This window comes from Lepus europaeus, chromosome 12, assembly GCF_033115175.1.
Source record: "Lepus europaeus isolate LE1 chromosome 12, mLepTim1.pri, whole genome shotgun sequence".
Lineage (NCBI taxonomy): Eukaryota > Metazoa > Chordata > Mammalia > Lagomorpha > Leporidae > Lepus > Lepus europaeus.
In genome coordinates this window covers 99,357,470-99,378,000 of record NC_084838.1, presented here as the reverse complement: position 1 = coordinate 99,378,000, position 20,531 = coordinate 99,357,470, and the positions used below count along the sequence as shown (strand labels likewise).

The window sequence follows — 20,531 nt, the reverse complement described above, 5'->3', positions numbered from 1 at the left end:
TGGTATCAGCCGTGGAACATACCACTTTACGAAAATAACATCCCACGCCCTCCTTTCAAAATAATCAGATTGGCTCTGCTCAGCCAGGTTTCGGGCCAGCTGTGGAACGCGGTCCCCTCTGCCAGGGCTGTCTGGCCCTTCCCTGAGGCAGTCCCCGGTGGTCTTCCTGCCATCATGTGCTGTGCTTTGCATGTGCGTGGGCTCCCATGGAGGCCCATGGCAGGCAGCCTCGCTTGCCATGCAGTCCGTGGTGGGCAGGGGAGATGGGTGGGGCTGGGATGGGTCTGCAGGTGACAGAGCCAAGGACACTGGCCCCAGCAGGGAGGGAGGACAGGGCGGGGGTCGGAATTCCAGGTGAGATGCCGGTGCTCCCCACTGACAGCCACATTTCCTCTCGGAACTCACCCAGGGCGTCCTCGGGCAGCCATACAGTTGGAACGAATGCAACACTGGCTGGAAGTGGACACTCAGGTCCATGCTGGAGTGCAGAGCCTGGGTGGGCACTGCGCAGTTCCTTCCTCTGGGCCATGCCCTGCGTCCTCTGAAAAGCCTGTTAGAGACGCCGGCCCGCTCTGAAAGGCACAGAGCTGTTCAGTGTGCCGTTTTCAATTTGTCCATGACGCTGCTCCGAAGAGCGAGTGCCTGCAAGCCGGTGTGCCCTGTGAAGCCAGAGTGTCCCTGCCTGCCCATCTGGGGACAGGCTCTCGCAGAGCCTGGCACAAAGGAGCCGGGCAGGGCAGGCACAGCAGGCAGACCCTGTTTTTAATCCTGACTTTGCATGTGAATGTGTGTGGCATAGCTCCTACTCTGGGAGGAATAGCAAAGGGCAATTTCGGCACTTTGATGTTGCTTCAAAACCTGGGAGGAGACAAGCAGTGGTGGCGGCCCCTGTGCGTGTGTGTGCATGTGTGTGTGTGCGTGCATGTGTGTGTGTGCATGCATTGTTTGGAGGTTTTGGAGAACACACTCTGGGAAGAGCCGTGATGTGAATATCCCTCGCCTTAAGCTGATTAACATCTCCCTCTCTGCTTCGGCACCAGAAACCCCAGTCTGGCATCTCCACAGCCCCGAGGCTAGGCCGTCTGGGGAGGTGTCTGCAGCTGGGGCTGCGAATTGGACTCCGTCCGTCCGTGTGTGAGTGGTGGAAACTCGGCTCGGCTCCCAGCTTCCCTTTCCCGCCCCCCTGGGGCTCTGACGAGGTGCTGGTGCGTCTGCTTACCTTGGCATCGCAACCACCCAGGCCCCATCTTCCCTGCGTGTGAAAACACTCCCGACAAGCTCCTGCCTGTTGCCACTCTCGGGGGTTGCTCTCGCTCGCCTCTTCTTGGAAAGCCAGAAGCAGTGGCTGTTTTGACCTCGGACAAAGACCTTTGTGCTGGCTGAGGCACGAGGGGACCTGCCAGTGACTGGTTGCATCATCATGTTTTGGGGGCACAGGATAAGCCTGGGAAGCTCCGAGGGGGGCAGGTTCCTAGGGAAAGGTACACAGAGCCGCTGCTGAGACAATACTCTTTTTAGCTCATACCCAGCTTGCACCAGGAGGAAAAAAAAAGGCGGTGCCAAAGAGGAGGAGTGGTGAACTTGGAGAGTGTCACCGCTCTGTGCAGGAGGTCGTAACCCCCAAGGCAGTCACGAGACCGCTGTGTCTCTGGGAATGCTGGCTCCAGAGGGTGGCACAGACTGACCAGGCTCGGCTGCTCCCCTGCTTGCTGTCCTAGTCCGTTTTCTGGTGCTGTAAGAAAGTATCTGAGGCTGGTGCTCTGTAGGGGAAAATGGTTTATTTCAGCTCATGGTGGCGGGGGCCCAAGAGCATGGTGCTGGTGTTGGCTTCTCATGAGGGCCTCACAGTAGACAGCACCATACTAGGGGAGCCTGGAGGAGAGAGAGAGAGAGAGAGAGAGAGAGAGAGAGAGAGAGAGAGAGAGAGATCCACAGTGAGACAGGCAAGACTTGAACTTGCTTTGTAGCTACCTGCCTTGTGGTCTCTAATCCATTCCTGCGAGACCTAATCCTGGGTTACAAGAGAAGTAACCCAGGCTCTGGAGGCAACCATGAACTCATTTATGCAGGCAGATCCTTCCAGAAGCCACAGTCCCCATCACCTGCATGCTGTGACCCGAGGCATGAGGCCTCAACACGCATTTTGGTGAAGACAAACCACGTTCCAAACATAGCTGTTGTCCAGTAAGTGGGGACAAATTAGGTGCCAGAACAGGGAGCCTGGGATGAGGGAGCTGGGGGTGCAGACCACGTGTCCTGGGAGCGAAGGAAGGGAGACAGGCCCTGCCAAAGCCGGTGTGAGTTGAGCAAGGCCACAGGGCCATCCTCTGGGAGAGAAGGGCCTTTAAAAACAGGCTTCCCTGAGGCAGCCTATCTTGTTCTCATTTCCACAGCCCCAGCCCCTGCATCTGGGTGCTGCTCAGGACGTACAACGCCAACGGGAGAGAACAATCGCATCCCTGCTCCTGTAGCTCTCGGACAGCTCCCGAGGCTCCCTGGCTGGACACCTGTCTGACCTCTGACCTGTCATACCTCTGACCCCACAGGTCAAGTGTCTCATGTCTCTCTGCCTGCCTATTTCAGTGTCTACCTTGGCAAGTTCAGGGCCAGTCTCTCCAACGAAGGACAGCTACTTTCATCTGGAAACAAACATTAAAGAATAAACAATGTCTCCATCAGCAGTTACCATTTCTTCCCCTTTACCCTGCGTAAATGCTTTTATCATTCTCTTCCTTGGTCACCCAGCTGTCCTATGGAAGCAGGTGTTCTTCTTAAACCCATTTAATGGGCAAATAAACGGAAGCAGAGAGGTGCACCACCCTCCTGAGCTCTGCCTCACCGTGAGTTTCTGGAAGAATCTGGACTCTAATCCAGAGCGTGCTCCATGCGTCCCAGGCTGGGAGGCTGAAGCTCCCAACAGTCCTTCTAACCGTGTCCTAGTGCTGAAAACAGGGCTCATCTATCCTCCCCCCTGTGCCATGGGCACTTTTTATTTCCATTTTATTTGAAAGGCAGAGAGACAAAGAGACACAGAAAGATCTCCACTCGTTGGTTCACTCCCCAAGTGCCTGCAACAGCCAGGGTTGAGCCAAGCTGAAACCCGGAACTCCATCCAGGTCTCCCGTGTGGGGGCAGGGACCCACGTCCTTGCGCTGTCATCGACTGCCTCCCAGGGTGTGCATTAACGGGCAGCTGGGTTGAAAGCAGAGGAGCCGGGACTCTAACCAGGCACTTGGATGGGGGATACCGGAGTCCCAAATGGCAACGTGACTGCTACCTCGGCTGCCCGTTGCGTTGGGTACTTTGATTAGGCGGTGATCCCAAGGCCTTCTCCCTGATCCTGCAATCCACAACAACCCAGGTAGCATCTGCTGTCAATCACCAGGCATCCCCAGTGGACCGAGGTGGCCTGTGCTGCCCCCACCATTTCAGGAGAGAAGTGAGAGGCAAAGAAGGCGGTCGCCCTAAGAAGAAGGGCCAGGACTGTCCTGAGATCTTGCATGCCCACCCTGACCCCTCAGAGGAGCTAGGGTTGCAAAGCGGGGCTTTGCTATGGCAGTGAAGATGCTGGGAGCCCCTGCCAGGTCTCTGGTGACTCACGGGACGTGTGTTCATTCTCAGAGTCCTCCGCTGGCGGCACACATATTTAATTTGTTATTTTTATTGACACAGAGCAATTATACATCTGAGTAGTTCCAGGGGGCACAGCGATGATGACCTCGATGAGCTTGGAGTTACTTTCAGTAACCAGCGTTGAAATGGAAGGTGTCTCTGCACACAGCTGGCCCTCTACCCCTGTGGGCTCTGCGCCTTGGATTCAACCGTGGATAGAAAGCATTTGGAAACGAAAGTGCGTCAGTACTGAACATGCACAGATCTTTATCTCTTTGGTATTCCCTAAGCAATATAGCACCACAATTACTTGCCTGAGCTTTCCATTGGGTTAACTATTATAGACAACAGAGATTCAAAGTCTACAGGATGGTGCCTGTAGGCTCCATGGAAATGCCATTGCTACCCATGAGGGGTCCATGCCGCGGCCTCTGCAGGTGTCAGGGAGCACTGTAACCACGAACCCCTTTATTTGCAGTTTGCAGGGCAACACATTGACCAGGCTTAGCAATGGCTTGCAGTTAGACTTGGCTCGGTATTGGGTCTCAGGGCACAGGTGTTCTGGGTGACAAGCACAGGGGGCGAGGGCAGACAGTTCGGGAGCCCACCATTTCCAAAACGGGCTGAGGTTGCTGTGTTCCTGCAGCCCGCTCCGCCGACCTGTAGTTCCATGGGTTTTCCAACCCTCGCCAGAGCACGTGGGCATTGCCCCAGGCTTGCTCTGCGGCACTGCCACGCGCTCACTAGACCAATGCACCATGGTGGGTGCCCTGGTAGCTGAAGCTGTTCAGATGCAAAGATCAGGCGGAGAGGCAGGTGCAACCTTACATACTAGAGCACCTGTTTGAGTCCCAGGTCCTCTAGCATCCAGCTTCTTGCTAACGTATCCTGGGAGGCAGCAAGCAGATGGTGACTCCAGTGCTTGAGCCCCTGCCACCCACATGGGAGATCGGATAGAGTTCCCGGCTCCTGCCTTTCAGATAAAATAAAAATAAATAAACATTTAAGAAAGGAGAGGGAATAAAAAAGATCTGGTGGAAAATTTACAGAACAACATATGACTTCTGGTTGATGGCATCTAATTTGAAATGTTGAATTTCATTCAGAGATTCATTGGTGGGAAAAAGTTTAAAAGATGTTTCGAGAAGAAACCGAGTGTCAAAAATAAAAGGAGCTTAAATATCCACCAGAATGAATACTAAGAGACACCTGACACTCTTGTCATGGGGGCAGTTCAATGAGATCATGGGAAAATGGAATTAAAAGATGTTTATTTTTTGCAAAAATGTTGAAGCCTAGGCAGACTGTTTTCCCAACTTGCATTTTCCATGATCCTTTCGAAGCCCTCACATGGATTTTAAAGCATCTCTACATCAGAATAATGTTTTGTTTTAGTGAATTTCCCATGATTTGATTGACATACCCCAGAATGATGTCTGTCACTTCACCCGAGTCTGAGTAACAAGACATGCATGGCACATCCACAGCCACGTAGTGCCACTAGGGAAAATGCCACTCCAGCTTAAGTCACACCCGTAGGTCTGTGTAGCCAGATTCCCCTTGTTTCATTATTTTGTTTCCCTGTCCTTTGGCGATGTTTAACCACAACACGAGGTGCTTCTGCAGCCCACTGAGAACAGATTCATCAATAGCTCCCTGAATGACTTGACCAGGACCCATAATTCAAATCTCATGTCACATCTTTGAGACGGAGGCAACCTTTTGCTCTATTTGATTTTTTGGAGGTGACCCTACTTTTAGGTAGAAACATCCCTAAAGTTCCGAAGAGACCTGGAGTTGTGTAGGAATAAAGAAGTGAGGTTGTCTACGACGTAAGAGCAGCTATCTGCTGAGAGTCACTCTTGGGTACCAGCAGTGTGGAAGGGACTTCCAAGCTAAGAACCGAGACTAACAGCACGTGGGAAGATACAACCTCGCTCTGATGAGATTTCACGAGGAGCTGGGCACTCCCCAGTGCATCCAGACTCCCAAGTGAGTAGGAGGACGCCCACCGCGTGGGGGTGGGGAGTGACTTCAGTGGAGAGAGGAGAGCAGAGGTGAAAGTCATTGAGGTGGGCGGGGCTCTGATGGCCAAACGAAGCCTTCCAGGAGGACTGAGAGAGGGAAGCAGTGACACATGGGTGTGTGTGTGTGGGGGGCGGTCAGTCAGGGCTGACCTCGGCGCCTGGGGGTGACTAAGGCAGAGACTCTGAGTCAGCCCCAGAGCAGGAGCAGAAGCGGGAGTCGCCTCTCAGGAGGTTGAATTTTTGGAAACGGGGGTGTGTGGGTCCAGTGCAGCTGTTTTAGAAGCAGAAGGCCTGGCTCTGGGGGCTGGCAGAGGAGCCCAGCTGTGGCTGTGTGGAGAGTTAGCAGCCACGTGTGACACTGGAGGGGAAGGAGTCAGGAGAGCCGGGGGAGCCCGATGAGAGCCGGCGCCCAGAGGAGTCCGGGAAATCCCCAGTGGGATCCTTCTTAGTGGTCACGGAAGGCGGAGACTGGGAGAGGCTGGGAGAGAAGACCGTGATGTTAGAAATCTCCGAGTCTGAGCCTTTGAGTGGCCTTTGTCTTGGGTTATTGAGAAGTATCTTCTAAATCCTTGGACTCTACTGAGTGATGGGGATAGGGGTGTCTTGGGGGCGGGGCGTTGATCGCACCTGAATTTATGCTGACACAGGAGACTCGGGATGGGGGCTGGTGATCAGCGGGTGGGCTAGTGCCACACCAAGGACCCAATCCAATCACTTCTCCAGGGCCACACCTCCAAACAGGGTAATTGGATTACATTTCTGCCTGATGAGCTCGTTAACATAAGACTTTGGGAACCAAAGCTGTAACACGTGGGCCTCTGCAGGACAGTCAACATCCAAGTTAATATGGAGAAACCCAAGCAGCAGAGGAAGGGCCGGGTTCACCAGTCGTGCCGACCCGTGAGACCCCAGTCGAAACTCGGGGCCCCCTGAAGCTCAGCCAAGCCTCCCCGGTCGGTCACACATCATCGAGCCAGGACACCAACTCATCCCGAGGACGTGGAGGCTTCGTCATTGCCTGGTCCAGAGCTGTGCCCTCGCTGTGGGACTCTGATTGTGAATATGGGGCTTTCCTGGACGCTGGGAGCTATCCTAGACAATGTTGAACCTGGCAGTTCAGAGATGCCCTTGCGTTTGCGGCCAGCTGCTCAGAAGTGCTGGTGACCTGGGGATGAGGGCGGCCCTGCCTCCACCGTGAGCCTGCCCTAACACTGCACCCAGGAGCTGTGGCTCAGTCGTCATGTGGCGCTTGCTCCTCCCTGGATCAGATTGCACGGGGTGCCCGAGGGAACGGGGCCTTCTCTGAGTCAAGCACCCACAGTCTGGTTCTGCTAAGTCTACCAAGGTTAAAAAGGAGTGATCGTGCCGGCGCCGTGGCTCACTAGGCTAATCCTCCGCCTTGCGGCGCCGGCACACCGGGTTCTAGTCCCGGTCAGGGCACCGGTTCAGTCCCGGCTGCCCCTCTTCCAGGCCAGCTCTCTGCTGTGGCCAGGGAGTGCAGTGGAGGATGGCCCAAGTCCTTGGGCCCTGCACCCCATGGGAGACCAGGAGAAGCACCTGGCTCCTGCCATCGGATCAGCGTGGTGCGCCGGCCGCAGTGTGCCTACCGCGGCGGCCATTGGAGGGTGAACCAACGGCAAAAGGAAGACCTTTCTCTCTGTCTCTCTCTCTCTCTCACTATCCACTCTGCCTGTCAAAAAAAAAAAAAGGAGTGATCGTGCAGAGGCCGGTGCTGTACCGCAGCAGGCTAAGCCGCCGTCGGCAGCGCCAGGGTCCCATATGGGCTGCCAGTTGGTGTCCAGCTGCTCCTCTTCCGATTCAGCTCTCTGTTATAGCCTGGGAAAGCAGCAGAAGATGGCCCAGATGCTTGGGCCCCTTCACTCACCTGGGAGAGCCGGTTGGAGCTCCTGGCTCCTGGCTTTGGCCTGGCCTTGTCCTGACCATTGTGGCCATCTGGGGAGTGAACCAGCGGATGCAAGGTCTCTGCTTTTTGAATAAATAAATAAATATTTTTTTTATTTAAATAAAAGAGTGATCGTGACAATAAATAACTAGGAGAAAGCACTGTGACCAAGAGCCATCTCTCTCTCATTCTTTGATGTGTCCAGCTATGTAGCATCAAGGACCAGGTGGCATTTGGGACAGAACTTAGCAAAGCCTCGACTGTTCCCGGTGGAGTTTATTTTCTTCTGCACTTTGCTCATCATACCTGTGTTGGGACACACACGTCACCTGCTCCTCTTAGGGGTTCCCGTTGTGCACAGTACTGGGGGAGGCAAGTCTTGTTTATGTTTGTGTCTCCCCACACCCCTCCACCCCCACAGCAATAAGCTGTGGTTTTCTAAAGACCCCACCCCCAAAGCAATGCCTCCCCAAACCCCTCCAAAGAGAAAAGAGCTGTCCCATCTATAGCAGTGGCGCGATGCAGCTTGTGGGACTTTCACCTGTGGGGGCGGCTCCAGCGTGCTGTCAGCCCCCTTCTCAGAACCCGAGACAGCAGTGGCTCAGCCCCACCGGCCTCTCTCCCCCTATCTCGAGCTTCTGGGTGGCTTTGTCTGCAGCCTGCCCGCATGGGTCCCTTCTGGACAGAGCGCCCAAGGGATTCGTCACTGTGCAGCGCCCGCCAGAACAGAGTGTCTCGGCCCAACCCTGCATCGAGTTCTTACTTCCCGGACTTGTGTTCCTATCAGCTCCGTGCAGAAGCTGAGCGTTCTGGAAGAGAGACGATTAGATAGAAATGTTTTTCCTGCTACTGCCTCTTGGGAAACACTCATGCGTAGCCCACGCCGGCTCACCTCCCTTCTCTGGCTGTGCGGGCTGTTATATTTCCCCAGCTGTAGGGGCTGCAGCTCAAAGCTGTCCTTGGGGGCTCTGCCTCAGGGCTGATGGATGCCTGGCAGCATGTGGGTTCCTCCGGGCGGCGGCCCTGCGGGTTCTTCAAGGTGAATAAGAATCTGCTGGAAAGAAGGCATAAATCCACCCTCGCGCTGTGCCGTCTGCCTCGGGTCTTGTAGACTTGCTTGTGCAGGGTGCAGAGAGTCAAATACTCAGAGTGTTTGGGTGCCCAGAGGGACATGCCTGTGTGATCTCCACAGAGGGGCGGCAGCCGGCTGGCCACCTCGTCATTCCGTGAGGACCCCCCCACCCCGCCCCGGGAAAGGGTCGTGAGCTGCGTGTCTGCGTTACCCGATCCCTCACACCGGTGGGCGAGACGTAAAGAATGACTCCCGTGTTGGAGCTGGGAGACACCGGGTAGTCTGTCTGGATGGAACGCTGCAGTTGTGGCCAGACACAGCTCACTGCACACTGCAATTAGTGGGTAGACACAGGAGCCTCGTCACCCGGGGCCTGGTGTTTTGGGGATTGACTGGGCTGTGCCCATCAGGCGCGGAACATCACAGAGGTATGCATGACTGGGGGCTTAGATCATGGCTGGACACCCACCTGAGGCCCGGCCGCCGGCGGGACAGCCACTGTCACAGCGTCTGGCGGGCTGTGGAGGGTGGCCGCGGGACTCTCCCGCTTGGCTGCAGAGGCGGCTGCCCTGGGCGGGCCGGCCTGCGGTATGCTAAGGCTGTGCTCCGTGGGTGACCCGTCATGAGCCGTCTGCAGCACGCAGACCTGGAGCACGGAGGAGGAGCAGCATGCCAGCGGTTACTCACAGCAGAGCCCGCCGTCTGCTCGGAGGAATTCCTTTTCCTCGTCAGCAGTCAGGAGCCGAGACACGTCTGGGTAACGTTTCAGGAAGGCGCCCCCCGGAAGGTACTGGATGTTTCCCTCCCTTTTAAACTCCTGGACGGGAATCCAAGGGAAAGCACCTGAACCCTGGCAGGAGAGGGCAGACTACACAGAAGCACAGCAGGAATGATTCTTGACACACAGCTGGACTTTGGGTAGAACTGAAGATGGGCAGGCAGTGCAGGGGCAGTGTTGAGTGCAGGGAATGGAGACGGTAGGACCTGCTCGTCCTTGTGGTAGGTGGTGTTTTCCAAAGACAGTCTCATCTCTACGCGTCCCATCTTCCACTGAAGGGGGAGGGGCTGTGTTCCTCCCCCTTGTAACTGTCTCACCCAACACATTAGAGGTGATGGAATGTGACTGCCATAGTCAGATTGTAAAAGTCATTACATGTGCTGCCTTGGTCTCCAGGTTTTCATCCTCTGGTCACTGGCTCTCTCTCTCTTTTTTTTTTTTTGACAGGCAGAATGGACAGTGAGAGAGAGAGACAGAGAGAAAGGTCTTCCTTTTGCCGTTGGTTCACCCTCCAATGGCCGCCGCGGTAGGCGCGCTGCTGCCGGCGCACCGCGCTGATCCGATGGCAGGAGCCAGGTGCCTCTCCTGGTCTCCCATGGAGTGCAGGGCCCAAGCACTTGGGCCATCCTCCACTGCACTCCCTGGCCACAGCAGAGAGCTGGCCTGGAAGAGGGGCAACCGGGACAGAATCCGGCGCCCCAACCGGGACTAGAACCCGGTGTGCCGGCGCTGCAAAGCGGAGGATTAGCCTGTTGAGCCATGGCGCCAGCCATGGTCACTGGCTCTCGAAACCCCTGTGCCGTTCTGTAAGGAAGCCCAGGCCACTAGCAGTAGCTGTGTGGGATGTTCCATCCGAGAGCCAACAGCCAGCATGGACCCCTGGACCTAAGAGGGAACCTTCGGATGGTTTCTATCACTGCTTCAAGTTGGCCAGCGGAGACCCCAGATCCCACGGGGCAGAGACAAGACCCTCTGCTGCTCCTTGTCTGGGTTCCTGCTCCACGGGAGCCGGGGCAGATGGTAAGGGCTGATGTGCCGTCTTAGGCCACTGAGTGTGTGACACAGATGAGATAAGCAAATCAACTGCCCTATCCTGTGAGTGCTGATGGAGCACGTGTCCCAAAGGGCTCCACTGCATGGGCTTTTAAAGGGCGCGTCCAGAACCTAGTGTCCAGCAGGGACCCGGGGAGCAGCAGCAACTGGAGAGCCAAGGTGGGGAGAGGTTGCCTCTGGGGCCGACTACTTTGGCTTGCCTCGGCTCTGTGCCTCCTTGTCAGAAGGTGCAAGGTCTCGGTAGAGACTGGGAAGAAAAAGCACAGGGCTGAAGTGGACAGTGCTGGAGGAAAACGCAGACGTCTGTGCTCCATGGTCACTCAGGAATAAAAGGATCTACGACCCCTCTGTCTCTCGAGTCACTTTCCCTGGGCCCTAGACGCTTCCTGGCTCAACACAGGGATGCAGGGACTGATCGCGCAGCTGCGTTTTCCATTGTTGGCTTTCTCCCCCAGGATGGAGACTGACAGTGCTTTGACATTCTAAGGAGGGCACTGTTGCCCGTGTCCTCTGGGCAGCATGGAGCTTCGTGACCCTCTGGGGTTTCCTTGGAGCGTGTCCTGGAAATTCAAGGAGGCATGTGGGGCAGGTGACTTCCCAGCACCCACAGCCACATGTGTTCCTGGCATTTGGTCCGGGTACCTCCATGTCATCACAGGGTGTGGAGACCAGCCAGGCGCAAAGAGATTAAGCTTTCTTCCCCACCCAGCTGCTGGGGATGTTGCTTGTCCCACGGGCCATGGAGAAAGCTACAACTGTGGAGTGTACTAAGAAATCTGACTTAAAAGAGAGCATCGACCAGGTGGGAGGATGGGGTGCAGGGGTGTGGAAGCCAAACCCAGCAGTGCAGGGGCCGTTCAGGGGCTCTGGGATTCAGCCACACCCGACCCGTCCTGCTGGAAGGAACTAGTGACTCTTGTTGAGCCCTGGGGAGACCTGGCTCTGTCGGGGGTTTTGAGAGATGCCTGCGTGGGCTGCTCTGCCCTCCCGTGCATGTGGTCTTGCCTTCATCTTTGCTGCTTTCTGGCTCTGGACTCCTGCACGCCAGGGGCTCAGTGAAGACTGGAACTGGCAGCTCCCCTCCGTCCGTCTTTATGTGGGAGGGGCTGAAATTCTCTGCAGGGGCAGATGGTCCCCTTGCTGGATGACATCTCCAGGAGCTGTGGGGTGGCAATGCCTGTGCCCAGCCCTGGCGGTCACGGTCAGTGCCTTGGGGAGGTGGCAGGAGCAAGGCGGGAGCAAGGGGCCTTGGAGGTTTCTGGCGGGGAGTCTGAGGGTTGAGAACACAGACAGGAGACACATTCAGGCTCTGGGGGAGCAGCAGCCGAGGCAGGGCAGTGGTCTCCCCAGGGAGGGGAGCCAGTGGCGACCACTGCAGAAGTCCCCAGCCTGTCACAGCCAGGGCTGTGGACACAGGACGGCAGGCAAGTCCAGGTGGCCGCAGGGAAGGCTCCGTTCTGCCCCGTCTCGGAGCACCGGCAAGGCTCGCCTGAGGACAGCCAGGGGCCCCGCGATGTGAGGTGTGGTGCAGTGAGCTTTCATGGCAGCTGCTCTGCTGTGGCTGGTGTGGGACCGAGCAGAGGGAGATGAGGAGGGGGGGTAGGGAAGCAGAAGTGAATGAGGGAAAGGAGCTGGGGGTGGGGCGCCTCTTGGGCCCCCAGTCCTGGGCCAGCCACCTCCGTCCCCCTGTGCACAGTGCTGAGGAGAGACAGCCACCAGCAGGCTGATGTAAAGCCCTCAGGACAATAGGCATGGCAACAAAGATGGGCATGCTGTGACACGGCTGTGTCCCCTCTCTGGGCGCCGCAGGAGGTGGAGGCCAGGTCAGCAGCCGGATGCCCTGGACACCCCACGCACACGCTGGGCTCCACGTGGGCCGGGCTGCACTTGATTTATGGAGGGACGCAGGGGGCTGTATCCCGGTTTTGTTGGCACATTGTTCCTTGTCCCACCCCTCTGTGCACAGGAAACCGTGGGAGGGCTCCTTCAGTTCGCATAATTCTCTCTGGCCATGAGACTTCCCCGCTGGGCGCCAGGGCACCTGCCGATTGTGACAGCCCACGCGTGGCCGGCTCCACCCCTTAGGGGGAAGAAGGGTTGTGCCTGGGCCTCTGATTGCTCCATTATCCAAACAGATGCCTGGGAGGGCCTGCGAAGTTAAGGTTGGGAGAGATCTGGGGAGAAAGGGCCAGGGTCTCAGACCTTCCCAGTCCTGCGGGGGGTGGGGTCTTGCCGACAGGTGGAGGGGCTTCGTGTCCTGCGAGGCTGACCCGTGTCGGGAAGCAGCCGCTAAGGTGGGAGCAGACATCTGACTGCCAAGGTGCGGCCCAGGCCAGGAGCTTGATGCTGACATGTGCTACACCCAGGCCAGACAGAGACTCGCCTCAGAGCATCCCATGGTACGGGCTTCCAGTTGTGCCAGGGCCGGTGCTGGGTGCCGTAGGCAGGCGAAGTTGCTTCCTCCTCAGAGCTTACAGTGTCCTGCTGCCCTGGTGACAGCCCCACGTAGGCACAGTGCTGGGGACATCTTGTGACATCTTACATACTCAGCGTGAGGGTGGGTCTTAGGTGTTGGCTTTACTGGGCCGCTTCATGGTCTTTGCCATCCCTGAGAGTTTTTTCTTTTTTAATTTTTTTTTTAAGATTTATTTATTTACTTGAAAGTTGGAGTTAGAGAGGTCTTCCATCTGCTGGTTCACTCCCCAGATGGCTGCAATGGCCAGAGCTGGACCAGGCTGAAGCCAGGAGCCAGGAGCTTCATCTGGATCTCCCATGTTGGTGGAAGGGGCCCAAAGACTTGGGCTGTTTTCTGCTGACTTCCAAAGCACATTAGCAGGGAGCTGGATCAGAAGTGGAGCAGCCAGGACTGAAACTGGCTCCCATATGGGATGCCGGCGCCGCAGGTGTCGACTTTACCCACTATATCACAGTGCCAGCTCCGCCTTGGACAATCTTAGCAATGTCACCTCTTGAGGCCTGGGGAAAGGACGGGAAGGGCTAGGAGTGGACAGAAATTTTATTTTAAAAGAGATGCTCGTGCACAGTGTGAAAGTGAGATACAAGATCTGTCCAAAGAAGCAAATGAAACGGGAGGAATTCATTACGGAACCCTGATGTTGGGGTGAAGCCACAGCAGACATTGGGGAAGAATGCTTGAAAATCTCTCAGAAGGGGTCACGTAAAAGGTTTACACACACACGACACACACACGTGCTGTCACGTGTTGGTACTAAATCCTTAAGAAGCTTTGGAATTCAGAGGCCTGTGATGTGGCCAGGCCCAGATTTCCGAGGCATCCCCTGGTGGAACCCTGCCTTGGGGTCACAGGCCCCTGAAAGACAAGACCTTGTGAGCTGAGGGTGGGGAGATAAGGGGAGGGACTCACTTAACAGCTGTGATCCACACCGACACAGGAGCGATCAGGGGCCCAGCGGGAAACCTTGACTCAAGCCTTGGCAGGCACCATTGCTTCCTGCTCTTACAACCCCACCAGCCCAGCAGCCCCAGCCTTTCCACGCCTTCCTGTTATCACACCCTCTTATCTGTGCCCAAGGCAGGTTCAGCGTAAACAGCTGCGCCTTCCTCCCCCCAGTTTTTGCTGTAAAAATGCTCTTAGCTTCACGTCTGGCCGATGCTATCTAGGCCTGTTGCTGGAGGGTTGTGGCCCTGTCGCAGGGTCTGGCTGCCATCTGCGACAGCTCAGTGAGCCCTTTTTATTTCCAAGTCCACCCCCACCCCACCCCACCCCCAAGGTTCTTTCCCACAGGGCTTTTGGGGAGAGGATGTGGCACTGGGACACTGGTGCAGGCCCACAGAGAGCCAGCTGCTTGCAATGTGGGATCTCACAGGGACAGCAGAAGGCGCTCCATGCCACCTACCTGCTGGAGGACAGACAGGTCCCAGGCCACCCCTGCCCTGGGCGCAGCCTCCCATCTCCTTGCCTTGTGCCTGGTTCTCTGTGGCTGCTCCAGGGTTGGTTAAAAGGTCTCCTTGCCTTGAACTATCACAAGAGAGAAACGTGACTGTGAACTTGCTTGTTCCCTTCCACCTGCCGCTCCTCACCGAGCCGATGGTTTCTGATCCGGCTGGGTCGCGCTGAGTAGTTGATGAGAAACGGCGGCTTTTATGTCAGCACAAGAGGCCAGTTCCTGGAAAGCTGAGGCCGCCCTTCCTGTCCGGTCATGCACCCTGGGAAACTGCCATGCTGCCCGCCACTGCGGCCACGGAGCCTCTGCCTACGAGGGTTCTGCGGGGACACGTGGCATGCAGAGCCTGGTGCTGGGAAGGGGTGAGCTCATCTCACATCCAGGGCTCCTGGTGCTGCCGTGCGTGGACTTGGGGTGAGGCCTGTTTGCAGCCCTGCCTGGGCCCAGAACAGCGCCCCCTCACCCTCACCTACTGACGGATTTCTGTAAGATGCTTCCATCTGAAGGGCTCTTCTCCCCGGGGTGGTCTTTCAGCACACCCTGTGCGTCCCAGATGGGATTTGTCACAATTTGCAAACATTTCATGTTAATTTCATCCTAGGTTAATATGTTAATTCTTTATGTGTTAATTTCTCCCCTACAGGATGGTCAGTTTCAAGGGCCCAAGGCTGTGTCTCCAGCCCACCAGGGGCAGATTTAGGGTCAATGTCTGCTTTTTGGTTATAAATGAGCCAACAGATTTTCTTCACTCTGAGGTTTCCTGCCTGTAGGCATTTGGAGATAGAAGCCGCTTGTGACCACGGGCAGGGTGTGCAATGTGCCTGGCCAATGTCAGTGTGGGGTCGTCCGTGTCTTCACCCATCCGGGAACACCCCATACCCCAATAATGATTGGGCCTATCTTTGCTTGAGTCATTGGACCATAACAGAGAGGGAAACTCAGAAACCTCCACAGGCAAAGCCACCCTGGGTGACTCTGGGTGGGAGGCGGGCACTTGCTTTTTTTTTTTTTTTTTTTGATTTATTTTATTTATTTGAAAGGCAGAGATACAGAGAGAGAGGGGGAGAGAGAGCTCTTCCATCTGCGGATTCACCCCCAAGATGGCCGCAATGACCAGGGCTAAGAGCCCAATCTCCATCTCCCACATGGGTGGCAGGGACTCGAGAGTCGTCACTGCTGCCTCCCAGGGTGTGCATTAGCAGAGAATCTAGCACTGAAAGCAGACTGACATGGACGTGGCTGTCCCCAGCCCTCTGCTGTGGCCTGGGAAAGCAGTGGAAGATGGCCCAAGGGCTTGGGGCTCTGCACTTCTGGCTCCTGGCTCCTGGCTTTGGATCAGCCCAGCTTTGGCCCTTATGACCATTTGGGGAGTGAGTCAACAGATGGAAGACCTCTCTCTCTCTCTCTCTCTCTCTCTAACTCTGCCTCTGAAATAAATAAATAAACTTAAACGAAACAAACAAAAAGAAGCAGCTGCTTGGGACATACCATGGCCCTTTGGGGAGTGACCCTGAAAATGGAGGATCTCTCTCTCTTTCTCTCTCTCTCTCTCTCTCATGTCTTCCCACCTTTCAGATACATAAATAAAAAAGAAATAATAAAGAATGACTGCATCACTTCCCAGTGACTGCTTCCGTGGCACTTGGCACCCACGCGAGGCACACACATACACACCTTCTTCCCACTGGCCAGGAGAGGGGCAAAGGCCACCACGGCATGAGGCTGCTCATGGCCGGGGCTCGTGGCGTGGTCTCCTGGGGCGCAGAGTGTTTCTTCAGGGGCCCAGAAATGCCAAAAGTTTGGGAGCTCGTACATGCACAGGCTGGTGCTGGCCTCCTGGCTACACAGGATGCTGGAACTTCTGTCCCATTGTCCCCGGTTCTGTAAGTGAGAGAGACCAGGGGCTGCAGCTGGCCACACTGGGGTGGTGGGACCTCGGTTAGGAGAATGCGAACGACAGAACACACACACACACAGTCACCCAGACACACATCCCTACCCACACGCCCCTACACACACACACACCCTGCAACACCCACTCATACTCACACACCCTCTCACCCCTTGGAAAGCAAGCAGCGGGTCCTCCCATGGGTGACAGCTGTGAGCAGTTCCTGGAAGGAGAAGCAGCAGGGGTCCTGGCAGGTGGCTCTGAGGGACTCCACTCTCCTACAGCCCACGTGCTGCCCGTCACCACGTATCTCAGACGTCATCCCCACATGCAGTCCGTTGCAACATTTACGCAGCACCTACATCGCACTGGGTACTGCAAGTCCTCCAGAGGCGACTCAAGCACTCAGAAGGAGTGCATGAAGAAACCAAACACTATGCCATTGCCATTAGGGATGGGAGCAGGTGGATTTTAGCATCCATGAGGGGTCCTGGGCCCCGCCTGAGGATAGCAATGGCCAGTTGCACTTCCAGCAATACTGCGTGGGAATTTGTGTCCCCCTTGTTCTCCTACATGTGGAATGACTATCAGCATTGTCATGCGTGCCACACCCGGTTCCAGCCCCTGGAGTCTCACGTGATTCTTACAACCACCGGGAGACAGGAGCTGTCATTGCCCCCTTCCCGGGGAGGAACTTGCCACTGGGAGAGGTTTGGCTCACACGCTCATGGAGGCTGAGAATGCCCCAATCTGATCAAGTCTGATGGGGTGCTGGAGGCCCAGCAAAGCCAGGGGATCGTGCCCAGTCCCACCCCGGGGGGCCTGAGCAATGGGGCAGCTGCAGCGTGGGTGCCAGGCTGGGTGGAAGGAATGGAGAACCGGAAGCTACAGTGTCCCGGTGCAGGAGGAATGGGGGTCTCAGCCCTGGCAGGAACGGGGACGTTGTCCCTCCTCCCTGGTTCTGTTCTGTGCCAGCAGCCCAGGACGTGGCAGCACCTGACCACACTGGGGAGGGCCGTGGGCTTTACGTCTGCTGACTTCAACGCTGATATCTTCCAGAAAGACCCCCACAGAAATCAGGCTCACCCACTCTCTGGCATCCCCTGGCCCCGGGTGAGAGGCACGGAAAGTTAACCATCACAAGGCAGCAGCCACGGTTTGTGCCAGCCACGTGCTCTCCGCCGTGTGTGTCTGCCGCCGCCGCTGTGCACGGCGGTGCTCACACGTGTGAGATGTGCTGTGCTCACTTGGCGGACGTCGAATATTTGTTCCTAAGTTTCTTGGTTTCCCTTTTCCCCTGAGTAGAACTCTTTGCTAAGTTCCCTGTTACATTCTAGGCTTTAAATTCTTACTGTGAGTATTTTTTCACTTTGTGTTGCTATGTGAGGGCAGACTGTTGAAATATTTACTTAATATATACTAAACTGATCTTCTGTATATAAAGAGAATTGAAAATGAATCTTGATGTGAATGGAAGGGGAGAGGGAGCGGGAGGGGGGAGGGTTGCAGGTGGGAGGGAAGTTATGGGGGGGGGGGAAGCCATTGTAATCCATAAGCTGTACTTTGGAAATTTATATTCATTAAATAAAAGTTTAAAAAAAATTCTTACTGTGATCATTCCTTCACTGAGGAAACCAATACTTTGTCACAGGAGGGAAAACACATTTTCCTTGGCTTATGACAATAGCGCTGAACAGACAGAATCTTTTTTTTTATTTCTGTGTCATTAAATTTATGAATCCGTTCCTTTTTCAGTTCTGGATTTTGGTTCTTGGTTATAACTGTATTCTTTACTAATTAAAATAATTAGTTAGAAATTAGTCAAAAATTAATTTTAAAAAATTTTATTTATTTTGAAGGCAGAGAGAGAGAGAGAGAGAGAGAGAGAGCAAGCTCTCATGTTTTCCAAATGCTTGCAATAGCCAGGCTATGCTGGGCCAAAGCCTGGAGCCAGGGATTCGATCCCTTGGTCTGGGTCTCCCACACATGTGTGGCAGGGACTCGAGTTCTTGAGTCAGCTCCTGCTGCCTCCCAGGAAGCTGGAATCAGGAGAGGAAATGCAGTCAAGAACGTGGAGGACGCGGGGCACGTGGATGCATTGCCCAAGCTCAGGTGCTGCACCTGCGGGACCTGTAATGGCCTCTATTGGGGAGGGGCTCTTCTGCCCTTCCCTTGGGACACCTTGCATGCTGTCCAGGCCCAGAGCTCCCCCTTGCCCCCCGAGCCTGGCCATGTGTGGGGCCACCTGGGAGGCTTCCAACATCCCTGCCCCCTGGGTCCTATCCCAGCCACTCTTAGCTGGGACCTGGGCATCGGCTGCTCCTAAGATCCTTCCAGGTGAGGCTCAGAGTCAGCCCTCACGGCCTAGCCAGACCCAGGGGCAGCAGGAGGTTCTGTTTCCGGGGAAGACAGCCAGAGGCTGGGACGTGGGCTTGGTGCTGCAAGCTCTCTCAGCAGGGCTTTTCTGGTTCCTTCTACTGCTGAACGACCCACCTGCCGGTGGCAGCAGCTCCGCTGAAGTCCCAGGGTGCGGCCTCGCTCCCGTGAGACCTGCCAACCTCGACAGCAGCGGGACTCCATCCATCACGGGAGCTTGGGGTCCCCTCTGGTGGAAGAGACATTGCCTTCTTTTTATTTTATTTTATTTATTTGAAAGGCATAGTTACAGAGAGGGAGAGAGAGAGAGAGCGAGCGAGCGAGCAAGCTTCCTCTGGTTCATTCTCCAAATGGCTGCAGCAGGTGGGGCTGGGCCAGGCCAAAGCCAAGAGCCTAGAACTCCACCCATGTCTCACACATGGGTGGCAGGGTCCCAAGCACTTGGGCCATCTTCCGTGGCCTTCCCAGGTGCACTGGTAGGGAACTGGATCAGAAGTGGAGCAGCTGGCACTCGAACTGGCTCTCATGTGGGATGTCGGCACTGCAGGTGGCGGCTCTACCCATTACACCACAATGCCAGCCTCGAGATATTTCCTTCTGATATGGAAACTCTGTTTGGGTCAGTTTCTGCCACAAGTAGCAGGCGTGGACTTAAAAATGCCTCATTCATGGTCGTGGTGTCCCGTGCAGCATTAGCTATGGCTAAGAGACGACTGCCGGAGGCGTGCGCTGGGGCCCGGAGTGCTGGTCTCGGCACAACTGCAAGCATGAGTCTGTTTCCTGTTGCTGATAGCACCACACCACAGCTGGGGCGAGTTACAAAGCAAGTGGCTGGTTCTGGCTCAAGGCTCCGGAGGTGGAAGGTCAAGGGGCGCAGCTGGGGCTGAGCAGATGTCTACCGCGAGAGACGGGGGGCACTCGGGGGTCACCAGCATTCAGTCGGGAGGGAGGGCTCTCCTCTGATGCCTTTATCTAACCCTCATCACTCTCTAAAGACTCTGCTTTGAAAGAAGCTTTCACCCTTGTTTTCAAAATGTACTTACTTTATTGGAAAAGGAGGTGGGGGGGCGGTTCTCCCATCCATGTGCTCATTTCCCCAAGGCCCGCAGCAGCCAGAGTGGTTGGGTCGGGGAGAGAAGCTGGGGACTCAAGTCCTCCATGCGGGTAACAGGAACTCAACCATGTGAGCCATCACCACTGCGTCCCAGGGTCTGCATTCGCGGGAAGCTGGAGTCAGGAGCAGGAGCAGGAGTGGAACTCAGGAGCTCCAGCGCGGGATGTGGGCCTATCAGCCACTTGGCTCAGTGCCTACTGCTTCACTCTCTCGAAACCTTAGCGGGCAGATTCCATCTCAGCACGTTCAAACCGCAATGATCTATGCCGCCAAGCAACATCTGGCCCCAAGGCGTGGCCAGGTGGTGCACTGAGGACTCGTGGGGACCCCGGAACTCAGGACAGGTCTCTCACATGGGTGGCAGGGACCCTGGCACTTGAGACTTCACTGTTGCCCCCGGGGGTCTGCACTAGCAGGAAGCTGGAGTTGAGAATGGATGTGGGACTTGAATCTAGCTAGGCACTCTGATACGGGGGAAGTGGACACCCCCGGTGGTGTCTTCACCACTACAGCAAATGCCTGGCCCTCAACCAAAAATCTCACACCAAGGAAACTATCCTTCAAAACATGAAGGCCGAACAGATTATCAGATAAAAATCGAGAGCATTCATTCCTCAGGGAAAAGACATGTAAGAAAGACCAAAGGAAGTTATCCAGGCTGAAAGGGGGGACCCCAGGTGACAATTCAAATCTCCCCACAAAAAACAGAGAGCACCAGTAAAGGGGTTGATGCAATCATAAAAGGCAGCTTAAATGTGTATATTTCTTTTCTTTTATTG

The 20,531-nt window shown here is 55.7% G+C and overlaps 1 pseudogene; it reads right to left on the bottom strand.

Annotated features, from left to right (window-relative positions):
- Positions 1-8,515: 8,515 nt before the first annotated feature.
- Positions 8,516-20,531, bottom strand: part of LOC133771080 (large ribosomal subunit protein uL10-like) — a 123,554-nt pseudogene continuing 111,538 nt past the window's right edge.